This window comes from Cryptomeria japonica, chromosome 9, assembly GCF_030272615.1.
Source record: "Cryptomeria japonica chromosome 9, Sugi_1.0, whole genome shotgun sequence".
NCBI lineage: Eukaryota > Viridiplantae > Streptophyta > Pinopsida > Cupressales > Cupressaceae > Cryptomeria > Cryptomeria japonica.
Window position 1 is genome coordinate 101,279,783 of NC_081413.1, and position 13,414 is coordinate 101,293,196.

A 13,414-nucleotide genomic window follows, 5' to 3' on the forward strand; every position below is an offset into this window, starting at 1 on the left:
TAATATCAATTACGTAAATAACGGGTCAAGAACAAAAGGATGCAGCTCGAGGCAGATTAGAAGGTTGATGTCTGTGTTGCAATGATCAATGCAAGATGTCCTAGTGCAAATCAAATTTGGAGTAGCAAACGAAGAGATCATTTAATGTGATTGATAGATGCAGGTCGATGATCATTTTTCCATGTTTGGTAAATATAGAAAATGTGTATTGGAAACAACGAGATTGGTGGTGATGGGTGATCTGTTGGAGGTTGAAAATCTCAGAGAAGAGATTTGATCTGATTTGATACAATTCGTGATTGATGGAGAAAACCCTAGCGGGCCAAGTTTGAATGGTCGTCTTGGCGGGAAAGCCCTAGTATAAATATGCAGGTTTAAGATCTAAGTGGTTGTTGTTGTGAAGGCCGATGAAGGAGGTCGGATGATAGATGTCGGGTGCAAGTGAAGAGAGCAGACAAAACAGTCTGAGAGTTTAAGTGCTAAACCTTGAAGCGACTAAGAGTGTTGAAGGGAGAAACCAGTAAGAGGGTTTAACAAAAGGTTAAATCGGTGTGCCAAAGTGACTGATAAGTTGTAAAGAGTGTTGCAGTCAAATGAACCGGTAGTGCTAGAACCGACAAGAAGGCAACGAAGGGTGTTGCAGTGCAGTGGGAGTGTTAGTGAAAATCCAGCAAGGTAGACATAAAATAGGGCTTGACTGGAAAGCAGAGAACTGGTAGAGATCTAAGAAAAGTGAATTGACAAAGAAGAGGCAGAGTAACATAAAGAGGACTCAACCGCTAAGGTTGCAACAAAGAGTGAAGGAGAGCAGGATCAGAGTGATTAGAGAACCGACAAAGAATAGAGCATACAAGACCAATTAAGAAGAGTTGAACCGATAGAGTGATTTGATTGTGAGAGGTTACAAAACTCATTTGTAACTGGGCTATTACTATTGTGTTGATATATTTCATTGTATTCATTGAGTTGGAGGTCGGTGCAGGGGTTGGTTCTCCTTGGGTTGGTGCCCTAAACTTTGTAATACAATGTTTATTGTGAGGATGGATTGGAGCAGTAGACTCCAACACCATTTCTCACTGAGGTTTTTCCCATGTTGGGTTTTCCTCGTATATCCAGTGTTATGTGAGCTATATTTGTGTGTGCTTGCATCTTGATGTCCTCCCCTATCTCACCTGTATATTCACTTTATGTTAGATCTGCTAACCGGTACACACATTTAGGATTAAAAAGGGTTAAGTTTGGAAACCATTGATTCACCCCCCTCTCAGTGGCATCTGGTGTTGTACAATTGGTATCAGAGCCTAGCTTCTCGGTTAGATAAGCTTTCTCTAGCTTGGGTAGATTTGGTTTTGTGAACACAATGGTCAGTTTTGTGTCAACCCCTGCTTCAATATTTAATGGTTCAAACTATTCCATTTGGAGTTGTAGAATGGAAGTCTACCTATCCTCATTAGGCTATGATGTTTGGATGTCGGTTGTGAATGGATACTCTATCCATGCATGTCCTCCCACCGGTCCTGAAGCATAAAGAAGATACAGGTGTAATACTGAAGCCATGGAAGCTATACTCATTGGTCTTTTCGGTGATGTTTCCTCATAGGTGGATAGATGCAAATCGACAAAAAACCTATGGGGCAGATTGAAGAAACTTTATGGCAATAACCTAGCATTACAAAACTGGTTTGTGAGAGCAAGAAAAGAAATGGAACACATGAGTCTACAGATGAAGATAGACCAGTCAATAGCTGCAGTAATGATGAAGAAGAAACCCATCTCTTCATGGCTCAAGAGACATAAAGTGAGATGAACACATCTCAAAGTGATCATGCAGATCAATCCTACTAGCAAGATGTGTTTGGTAGCAATGAAGAAGATGAAGAAGAAGCTGAAGCTGAGGTTGATCTTGAAGGAGAGTTTGTAAGTGCACTCGAGGAACTTAGCAGAGTAAGAAAAGAATATAAGATGTTCAATAATGCTGCTATTGTGAAACAAAAATAGTTGATTGAAAGTCTTCAAGAGTTAGAGTGAACCATTGCAAATCTAAAAGCACAAGTAGATGATGCAAAAAGGGTGAGTGTAGAATCAGAATCTGATTTGCATAACAAGGAGTGCAGGTGCAAAGATTTACAACTAGAGATAGAGGCCAAAGACATAGAGTATTAACAACTAAAAGATGAAATGGAGAATCTCAGAAAAGACCTCAAGAAGTGTCAAGATGAGCTCAAGGTGAGGATTCGGTTTGATAGCAGCTCTCAAGCCTTGGACAAAATGTTGAAGAAACAAAAATACTCCAAGGATATCGAAGGATTAGGTCTTGCTGTTGGTGAATTCTCCATAAGCAAGGATGTCTTCAATAAAGACATTCAGTTTGTCTCATCAAGTGGAGATAACAAGGGGTAGACCTTCACAGTCAGAAATTCTCCTAGGAATAAGGTCTACCTAACTACAACTGGTGAACACATGAGGATGAAGGTCGATGTTGCAAGGAGAATCAATGTTGATCCAAAAGGAAAAGGAAAGTTGAGAGAAGATAGCTTCACCGAAGTAAGAACTTGAGAGGATAACCTAGAAGACCTCCAATTGGTAGAAGACAAAGAGATGTTGTTGTCCACAAGTCAAGACAAGTGTGGAAGAAGAAGGGATCAGATGGAAGGATTGTAGAGAGTGGACAATCCAAGATCCATTCCCAAAGAAGTAGAAATGGAGAAGCCAAACCAGTAAGATCCCCTCATGCATGGAAGTATAAGTTTGTATGTTATATGCCCCCTTTCTTTGGTTACTGTTTCTGTTGCAAAGATTATGGTCATAAGGAAAATGAATGTAGAAAAGTGTCTAGAAACAAGAATGTTGTCCTGTCAAAGATGTAATGCATTTGGCCATAGAAGTCATTAATGCAGGAAGAAGAGATTTCAGTCACATGACAACTAGTGTCAAAACTATGGTCAACATGGAAGAGATGAAAAAATGTATAGGAGTCAAATACCTGCATGGAACCAAAGGAGAAGTGCCCCTATAGGATGAAGAAATCCACATGTTCTGGTAGTTGGCTACAACAACATGATCAGAGGAAGAAGATCAAACCGGTTTGTTAGAAGGTCCTCCAATCATGTGTCTGACATGAACACAGTCTGCTACTACAACAATGTTTTTGGAGCAAGAACCAATCAGCCAAAGAAATCCAACATTACTCCAGAGACTGTAAATGAGAAGAGAAAGGAGATCAAGCAGGTATGGAGGAAGAAGCAAGAGAGTAGAACCATGGACCGACACTGTGCATTCAATGCACATTTGATATCTCCTAAGGCTTAAAGGAGATGCAGGACTTAGGGGGAGTAACATATTGATCATATCATTCACCCCCAAATTAGAAAAGAACACAGGAACATATTGTTTTCTTCTAGTACAAGGAAGAAGATGAGATGATAGTATGTGTAATTGTTTCCTTGGCTACACATCTACATATGTAAGATGGATTACAGCTACAATTGTCAAATGGATGGCTTAAATTGCAATTGGTATTAGAGACACTTGAAATGAGAAGACAAAGGTTGATGGATAAAGTTTCCTGATGGAGATATTGGACCAGTAGAGTAATCCGTTATGTACAATGTGATACACATATGGATGTTAACCGAAATTGCAGAATAAGTGAGTCAATGTATTTTGGTAACATTGCAGTGGCTCCTGTGGCTTGGATGGATGAAGTTATGTCATTAGTGATGTTGGAGAAGCTTTGAAGGAAAATGATGTTGATTTTATATGCATGCGTCATTTTGGTTTAACCGGTTTGGTAGTTGACATGACGATGATATGGTTTGGCATTTTAGTAATATAAGATCATGTCATAAGCTGCTATGGATGTCATGGAGCTAGAAGATCATTAGTAGATCACATATACTCAACTCTATCAGTACAAGATGTATATTGGAGCCCCAGTTTAGGACCTATCAGGCAATGAAGACCTATATGAGTAAGGTTGAAACTTTGGGAAGTGCTCACTCAACCGGCTGTGAGCAAAAAGAGGAAGAGTTGAGAAAGAGGGAGAGTTACCTGCATAGGGGGAGAACATATATTTGGTATCAGAGAATATTCATGTGATATCAATTTGGCATTAGCAAAATGGTGTAAAAATAACCTTCTGCATTTCAAAGCGGAGAAGATGTAGTTTGATTGACAGGTAAGGGAAATTCACTAACACATATTTCTATAATTGTTATTAGATTGGTATGTACAATTGGTGTTAGTTGGTGTTTGAGCCCTCTATCTCTAGTGTTGTTGATTGAGAGGATATAGAGTGAAATGGTCAAAGAGGGAGAAGCAACTGGTAGAAAGCTTTGTCAGTACCCTTTTCCATTGTTGTCAAAGGGGGAGAGAAAATCTATAGTATACCAGATACTACATGAGTTGACATCAATGCTAAAGGGTGACATTGTTGGCATTGTGTTGTCATTGATGTGAACCGGTATAGTAGGTTACTAGTATAATTTGTCACCGGTAAGAAGAGGATGTCAAATGACATTGTGGTCATTGGAGTCACTAGTACACAAGCTAGTGTTGGAGATATAAGTTGGGATGTTGACCGGTGAATAGGCATTGGAGACAGTTGGCATTATGGCAATGTCATCTAGTTAGTGATGCGTTGGTAGTGTATGGTTGCCAACTGGTAGGGATGTGACCGATAAGAAAGAAGGGCTCAAAGGTTAACCAGTTAGAGCATAACCGACAAGGCAAGAAGATCGATAGTATAAAGTATGCACTGGTTGTGTGTTGTGGTCGGTGGCTAAGCCTAAAGTAACACATGGGCTAAGCCGAGGTGGATGTGGACAAAGATGACACATGGACTCTAGGTGTCAAATGTGAAGTTGCAAATGGACCGTACATTGTCAATGAGGTAGTTGGTGATTGGTCGACATTAATGTCTATTACATAAATCATGGGTCAAGAAAAGAAGGATGCGGCTTGAGGCATATCAAAAGGTTGACGTCTTTATTGCAATGATCAATGCAAGATGTCTTGGTGCAGATCGGATTTGGAGTAGCAAACCAAGAGATCATTTAATGTGATTGACATATGCAGGTCGATGATCATTTTTTTGTGTTTGCTAAATATAGCAAACATGTATTGGAAGCAATGAGATTGGCGGTGATGGGTGATTTGTTGCAGGTTGACAATCTCAGAGAAGAGATCCGATCTGATTTGATACACCTTGTGATTGATGGAGAAAACCCTAGCGTGCCAAGTTTGAGTAACCGTCTTGGTGGGAAATCCTGAGTATAAATATGCAGGTTTAAGATCTAAGTGGTTGCTGCTATGAAGGCTAATGAAGGAGGTCATATGCTAGATACAAGATGCAAGTGAAGAGAGAAGACAAAACGTTCTATGAGTTTAAGTGGTAAACCTTGAAGCAATTGAGAGTGTTGAAGGGAGAAATTGGTAAGAGGGTTTAATAGAAGGTTAAACCGGTGTGGCCAAAGTGACTAGTAAGGTGCAAATAGTGTTGCAGTCAAGTGAACCGGTAGTGCTAGAACCGACAGGAAGGCAACAAAGGGTGTTGCAGTGTAGTGGGAGTATCAGTGAAAATCCGGCAAGGAAGACACAAAACATGGCTTGACTAGAAAGCAGAGAATCGATAGAGATCTGAGAAAAGTGAACTGGTAGAGAAGAAGCAGAGCAACAAAAAGAGGACTCAATTGGTAAGGTTGCAACAAAGAGTGAAGGAGAGAAGGATTAGAGTGATCAGACAACTGACAAAGAATAGAGAAAACAAAGACTGGTTGAGAAGAGTTGAACCGGTAGAGTGATTTGATTGTGAGAGGTTACAAAAATCATTTGTAACTGAGCTATTACTATTGTGTTGATATATTTTATTGTATTCACTAAGTTGGAGCTCGATGCAGGGGTTGGTGCCCTAAAATCAGGGGTTGGTGCTCATTGGGTTGGTTCCCCTAAAATTTGTAATACAATGTTTATTGTGAGGTTGAATTCAAGCAGTAGACACATTTCTCACTGAGGTTTTTCCCATTTCAAGTTTTCCTTGTATATTTGGTGTTATGTGATGTGTATTAGTGTGTGCTTACATCTTGATGTCCTCCCCTATCTCACTGGTATATTCACCTTGTGTTAGATCTGCTAACCGGTACACATATTTAGGATGAAAAAGGGTTAAGTTTGGAAACCATTGATTCACCCCCCTCTCAATGGCATCTTGTGTTCTACAACTTCATTCAGTTTGTCACCATAATCTCTCTGTCATCCGGTTTCATCTGTGCATCAGGATCAACTGTTAGATCCTTCTCCAAACTCATTTCACCCTCTAGTATAACCTCTTCAACTGGTTCTATCAAATCTTTCTTCAAACCTTCTGGTATAACCTCTGCAACCGGTTTCTCAGTACTGCAACTTTTCTCAGGATTCAAATTCTTCACCTCCTTCTCTGTCCCCTTCAAAGAAATCAATGTGAACTTATGCTCATCCTTCTCATAAGTGACTAGGTTTCTTATACAATCATAAATAGCTCCTCTATCATACTACCAAGGTTTTATAACAAGACATGACAAGCACTCATAGATACAACATCACACAAAACCTGTTGGTTTGTGAACCTACTGTTGTTGGACAGAGTGCTGATTGTTCACTGGTTGGTTGGAGAGGAAGTTGAGGCAACTTGTGAGCTTGTTCAGATCATCGAACGTGAGGTAGAGCAATGTTTGCAAGTAGATCACTGATCCTAGAGCTTGAGCTTGAGGCAGTTTGTGGGTGGAGACTTGAACAGATTGCCGATTGAGGCAGGCTATAGTTTGGACCTGTAGATCGCTGAGGAGAGGCAACCAAAAGTTGTAGTTAGATCGCCAAACCCCCTGAGGCAGTTCCAAGTACTTATTGACAAATCAACGAATCAGATCAAGTGATGGGACTCACTTTTCAATTAACCCTAAGAGTCTAGTGTAGAAGCACTGGTTGAGTTCTTACAAGTTGAGAAGTTTTCAGTGGAATTGCTTGAGATCATGGCATTTCTTCTTGTTTTAGTATTTAGCGTTGTGGTTTTGGGTTTATTCTCTTGTGTTCGTTATCTGTTTCATGTTTGAGTTTCATGGAATTTGGATTTAATCCTGATGAGTTATCGATTCCAGTATTGGCCTAGTTAATATGTTCTTATCGGTTAGTTTGGCAGTGTGTTGAGTGAAGTTGGATTGGGTTGCGGTTGATCTCCGTGACTTGTGGATCATTGATTTATGTTTCTTGTGTCATGTCTGATGTTCTCAGAGGACCGCACATTGTTTTATGCATTTTGGAGTTGTTCTTAGTGATTTGAGCTGACCTTTTAATGTTGCATGTTTCATATATCGCTTGGTATTTGGGATGACTTGATTAAGTTGATATTATTTGCAAACCGTATAAATGGGAGTTTGCAAATCATTTAAGAAGATAGAAGTGAGAAGATGGAAGATAGAGTTTAGAGATCGAGCGGAGATGTAGATCCAACGAGATTCTGATCCGGTGAACTGAGGCTGGAAGGCTAAGGTTCGGATTAGGGTAGAACCGACAGATTATTTCGGAGGCCGATCTGATATGTGGATGATCTACAGATCTTATATTTGTGTTGTAAGCATTGTTTGTATCCTGGACTGCGATCCAACATGTGGCATGTGTAATTCTTTAGACTATAATAAGAATTGTTCATATTGTTTACTGGTTATGTATTTTGTGTTGTTACCGGTTTTTCTTTCTACTATTTATGTCATTGTGTTACCGATTACCGGTTTATTTTGCATGGTGTTTGTATTAGGTTGCAAGGATGGGTTATCCTTCATGGGATCTCTAGAAAGTGATTGAGAAGCATATGTTGGCTTTATCATATTTTAATAAAGTATTTCAAGTGGATTGTGATGCAAGTGGAACAACAATAGAAATAGTCTTGAGTCAAGAAGGGAGAGTAGTAGCCTATTTAAGTGAGAAATCGAATGATGCCCGAAGGAGATATTCGGTGTATGATCATGTTTTTTATGCCATAGGTCAAGCCTTGAAGAAGTGGAGACAATACTTGTTGCCTAAGGAGTTTGTGGTGTATATAGATCATCAAGCTTTGTAGTATTTGAACAGTCAGAGTAAGTTGAATCAAAGACATATGAGATGGGTAGAATTCTTACAGAGTTACACCTTTGTGTTGAAGCATAGAAGTGGGAAATCTAACAAAGTTGTTGATGCATTGAGTAGGAGAAGAAATTTTTTGACAGAGATGGGAGTGATAGTATTAGGATTTGAAGATTTGAAGACCTTGTATGATGATGACCTAGATTTTGCAAAACCTTGGAAAGTATGTAGAGAATTAGTTATGGTAGATAGAAGCAAGTGGTTGGATTATTTCATTCAAGATGGGATGTTATTCAGAGGAGTTCAGTTGTGCATACCTAAGAGTTCTATGAGGAAGAATCTGATAAAGGAGAAACACAGTGAAGGACTAGCTGGACATTTTGGTATTGACAAAACAATAGCATTGGTGAGTGAGTAGTACTTTTGGCCCCAGATTCATAAGGATGTTAAGAGATATGTGAAAATTTATAGATTTTGTCAAGTTGCAAAGGGTAGTAGTCATAATGTGGAATTATATAAACCTTTGTCAGTACCGGTAAGACATTGGGAGGATATAAGCATGGATTTTGTACTTGGATTGCCTAAAACATCGAGAGAGAATGATTTTATATTTGTGGTAGTGCATAGATTCTCGAAGATGACTCATTTCATACCTTGTAAGAAGACATCAGATGCATTGCATGTAGCAAACCTATTTTTCAAGGAAGTAGTGAGATTGCATGGATTACCTAAGAGCATAGTTTTAGACAGAGAAGTAAGTTGGTTGGCTATTTTTGGAGAATACTTTGGAAGAAGATAAAGACAGATTTGAAGTTCAGTTATACTTTTCATCCATAGACTGATGGACAAACATAAGTAGTTAACCGGAGTTTGGGAAATTTTTTGAGATGCTTAGTTGGAGATAAGACCAGAAGTTGGGACTTGATCCTTGCACAAGCAGAGTTTGCCTACAACAATTCAATGAATAGGATTAGCGGAAGAACACCTTTTGAGATTGTTACCAGAGTGCATCCTAGAGGTATATCAGAATTGAGAGACATTAGTAGTGAAGACCAAAGAAGTTCAGAGGCACAAGACTTTGCAGATCACATGGTAGCCTTGCATATTTAGGTTAAACAACATTTGGAAGAGATGAACAAAAATTATAAGAAGGAAGATGAGAAGAGGAGACATAAGGAATTTGAAGTTGGTGATGAAGTGATGATATATCTGAGAAATGAGAGATTCCCGATTGGAACTTATAATAAATTACAGATGAAGAAGTTTGAACCTTGCAGGATTTTGAGAAAGTTCAGTTCTGGAAATGCATATGAAGTGGAGTTACCGAATACTTTGAGTATTTCACCTGTGTTTAACATTATAGATCTTCATGAGTATCATGAACCAGAATTCAATGAGGACATTATTGCAGACTTGGAGTAACAGTTGCCCCGGAAGGAACCAGATCAGATTGAAGACATTTTGGATAGTAGGATTGGGCGTAGTACCCGAAGCAGTCAGTATAAGGAGTATCTTGTGAAGTGGAAGGACATACCAGTTGGAGATTCATCTTGGATTTATCAGGAAAAGGTAGACTGCCTTGGTTTTCCTTTGACCCCAACAAAGTGAGAGGCTCACTTTTTCAATAATCCTGGATGTCTGATGTAGGAGCATCCCCAGATCATAGCAACTTTGCATCAACCAAAAACTTTTTTTTTTCTATTTTTATTTCTTTGTGTCTTGGTTTTGGCTCACTAGATCTTGCGGAGTTGGATTCTACTTGAAGACTTGATCAACTTTCTTATTTCCAGACCGCATTGCATTTGGATCAGTTTCCGGCAAGATATTGCTATCGGTCTCCTTGACAGTAACTTGTTACCGGTTGCCAATTCTTGTTATCGGTTGCCTAGACCTATTTTGGTAATCTATCAGAACCTCTTCCAAATCTTGCAGAGCCTTGGGCGTTGATTCCAATGTTACTTGGCATGTGGCTGACCTTTTCCCATGATCTAAGTTTCATCCTTTGGATTTTCTGGAGGAATCTCTTGGTGGAGGCTGACCTTGTTTATTTTACATGTTAGGTATTGTTCTTTGGGTTTTGATCCCTTTTTGGGCAGATTGGATCCTTTAGATCGATATATATATATATATATATATATATATATATATATATATATATATATATATATATATATATATATATATATATATATATATATATATAAAATTGTAATTACGCATTAGAATGAATGAATCAAAGAATCAGGTAGCTAGACTGAGAGTAGAAGATAGATCTTAAGATTAAAGGTCCTAGTTGTGACCTATGCTATATGTTCTACTAGGCTTGTGAGTCGGTTATGCTGTAACTCGGTTGTTACTGATTGGTTGTAATCAATTTTTATGAAATAAAACAATTTGTTTTGTATTGCCTCCATCATATCTTTGTGTTTCCATTTTTTACTCTTGCTAACCAGTCCAGACTGATCTCTTTGTGGTCCCTCCTCATCGGTGACTGTTGCGAACATTAAGGCATTCCTTTGGGTGGACAGATTACCGATCAGAGGCAGGTTGTGCGTGTGCTCAATAGATTGTCGAGGGGAGGCAATTGAAACCGATAGTCAGATCGCCAAGTTGAGGCAATTCACCAGAGTGGAAGAGGAGATGTCTCCTAGAAGGACAAATCCCTGGAGGGTAGAGCAAATGATGGAAGACTTCAAGAATTAAGGAATGAAATCCGAAACGCTTTGGCTGGTTTGTGAAGAAAGCTTGATTCTGAGGATGAATATGAGGAAGCTGGTAAAGAGCTTGAGGAAGCTAAAGGAACAAAAGATGAAAGAGAGAAAAGATTCCTAAGAGCAGTGGTGCAAGCGAGTAAAGTTCATAAAGTTGAAGTTTCCAACTTTTCCAGAATGCTGAACCTGGTGTATTTGATCGATTGGATCAGAGAGTTGGAGGATGTCAATCACCCGCAGAGAGTCTGATTGGCACAAACTAAGTTGAAAGGGAATGTTGCCTTATAGTGGAAAGAATTATAGAAAGATAGAGTAGAGAATGGTGAATTGAAGATCACCCAGTGGAGATAGATGGTTGCAAAATTGAAGGCCAAGTTCATATCGGGAGACTATGAACTTGAGTTGTTCAAGAAGTTGTAGAACTTGAAATAGAGAAATATGAATGTGAAGGAATATACTGAGGAATTCTACAAGGTGGTGATTAGATCTGGACATAGAGAGATGGACAAAGAAAAGGTGGCAAGATACATTAATGGAATTGCTTTTAACATTCAGGATGAGATGAGTACGTTGAGGGTTTCCATAGTTGAGGAAGCTTACCAGTATGCTTTGAAGGCTGAGGAGAAGATGAGAAGAAGACAACTGAACAGAGGGAAGGAGAAATTCAAAGGTCATATGAGTGACAATATGAAGAAACTAGTTGAGGAAGATGTATCAAAACCTAAGTGGAGTAAAGAACCAGAATATAAATCTTAGAGGAAAGGCAGTGGCAATATCGATAGAGAGTTTCCTGGCAAATGTTACAAGTGTGGAGAAACCGGACATAGATTCTATGAATGTAAACATGGAATGACAAGAAGTTGTGTGGCAAATGAGGAACCAAAAGGTGAAGGTACCGGATTTGACTGTGCACCAGAGAAAGGAGAATCCCTTATGTTTAGAAGAAAGGATACCAGATCTACTCAAAGGAAGATTCTTTTTCAGACTGTATGTAAATCAGGTGGTAAGTGTTGCAAGGTTATTGTAGATAGTGGAAGTACTGACAATTTGGTATCTGAGGAGATGGTTGTGAGGCTTGGATTGAAGAGGCTTGAGTATCCTTGTCCTTATGACGTGAGTTGGTTAAAAGATGATAAAAAGATAGAGATAAAGGAGTAGTGTTTGGTGAATTTCAACATTGGGCCTTTTAGGGATGAGGTTTTGTGTGATGTTGTATCTATGAGTGTTGGCAAATGCACACTCCAATGAGACATTGCAGGTGATTGAAGGTTTTTTCATTGATGGAAAACTTACAATCCTATGACACTGGCAAGGCAATCCACCGGCACCAGCAAAGTCAGATTCTACACTGGCACACAGACCACTGGCACCGACAGTGAAACGAAGCATACCGACAAAGAAGCCAACAAGAATTTTGATTGTAATTTATTTTGTTTATTATTGTAAAATCATTGTAAGCTGACTTGGCAAATTGTAAAATGACTCATATATATAAGAGATCATTGTAGAACAATTAAGTAAGTATGGAGGAATGTAATTAGGTGAAATAAGGTAGACCTATTATGTGAATTATAGGTTAAGGGTTTATGTATGAAGCAAAGCTATAAACCGGTATTGGATCTGGCATAGTAGATGCTATTTTGAAGTAGTACAAGACATTGGATTTATATAATCCATTTTGTAAGTCAGTGAGACTTCTCATTTTGTAATTGAGCAGTGAGCTCTAGGCACTTGGCATTCCTGCATGTGCAGGCCCCTCTTGTAGCAGTAATATTCTCTTATTGGCCAGTAAGTGAATATTGTGGGTCATAAATCCCACTGAGGTTTTTCCCACATCAGGTTTCCTTGTTAAACTATTGTGTTATGGTGTGTTTTTCATGTGGTTGCTTTTATCTTTGTTTACTGGTATCTATGGGATTCCTAACAATTGGTATCAGAGCTTGGTCCTCTATTTTCAAAAGCCTAATAGCTTGACAAAGACCTTGACACCGGTAGAGATGGAAAACTTGATGAAGAAACTAGAAGCAACTCTCTTAGACTATGATGTAGAAAAATTGAAAAATATCAAACTTGAAGATGATCTAAAAGCTGCACAGGATATTATTCAAGCACTTCAAGAAAATCTTACCATTTCAAGAAACAAGAGAAGAGAACTTTGTGAAAAGATGCAAAATGAGAATGATGAAAAGGAAACTCTTAGTGATCTGATGAATAAGTTGAAACAAGAAAACATGACAACAAAGAATGAGATGCCGGATATGACTGTGAGATTTTGTAAAGAAATTGAAGATAGAAAGAAGAATGAAGAAGACTTGACTAGAAGACTGAATGATGGTACAAATGAAAACACAAGACTTAGTTATGAAAATGATATGTTGAAGACAAATATGATGCATGCACAAAATGACTCAAATGAACTCATCAGACAAAAAGGTATCTTGGAAGGAGAACTGGCTACTGCAAATCAACATAAAGACAAATTCAAGAAAAGCTTAGAAGAACTTGGTGACTTGTTGAAGAATCAAAAACCTAATGGTGACACTAATGGTCTTGGCTTTGAAATTGGTGAAAGCTCCGATACTACAAATACACAGGATCATGGCAAACCGGTA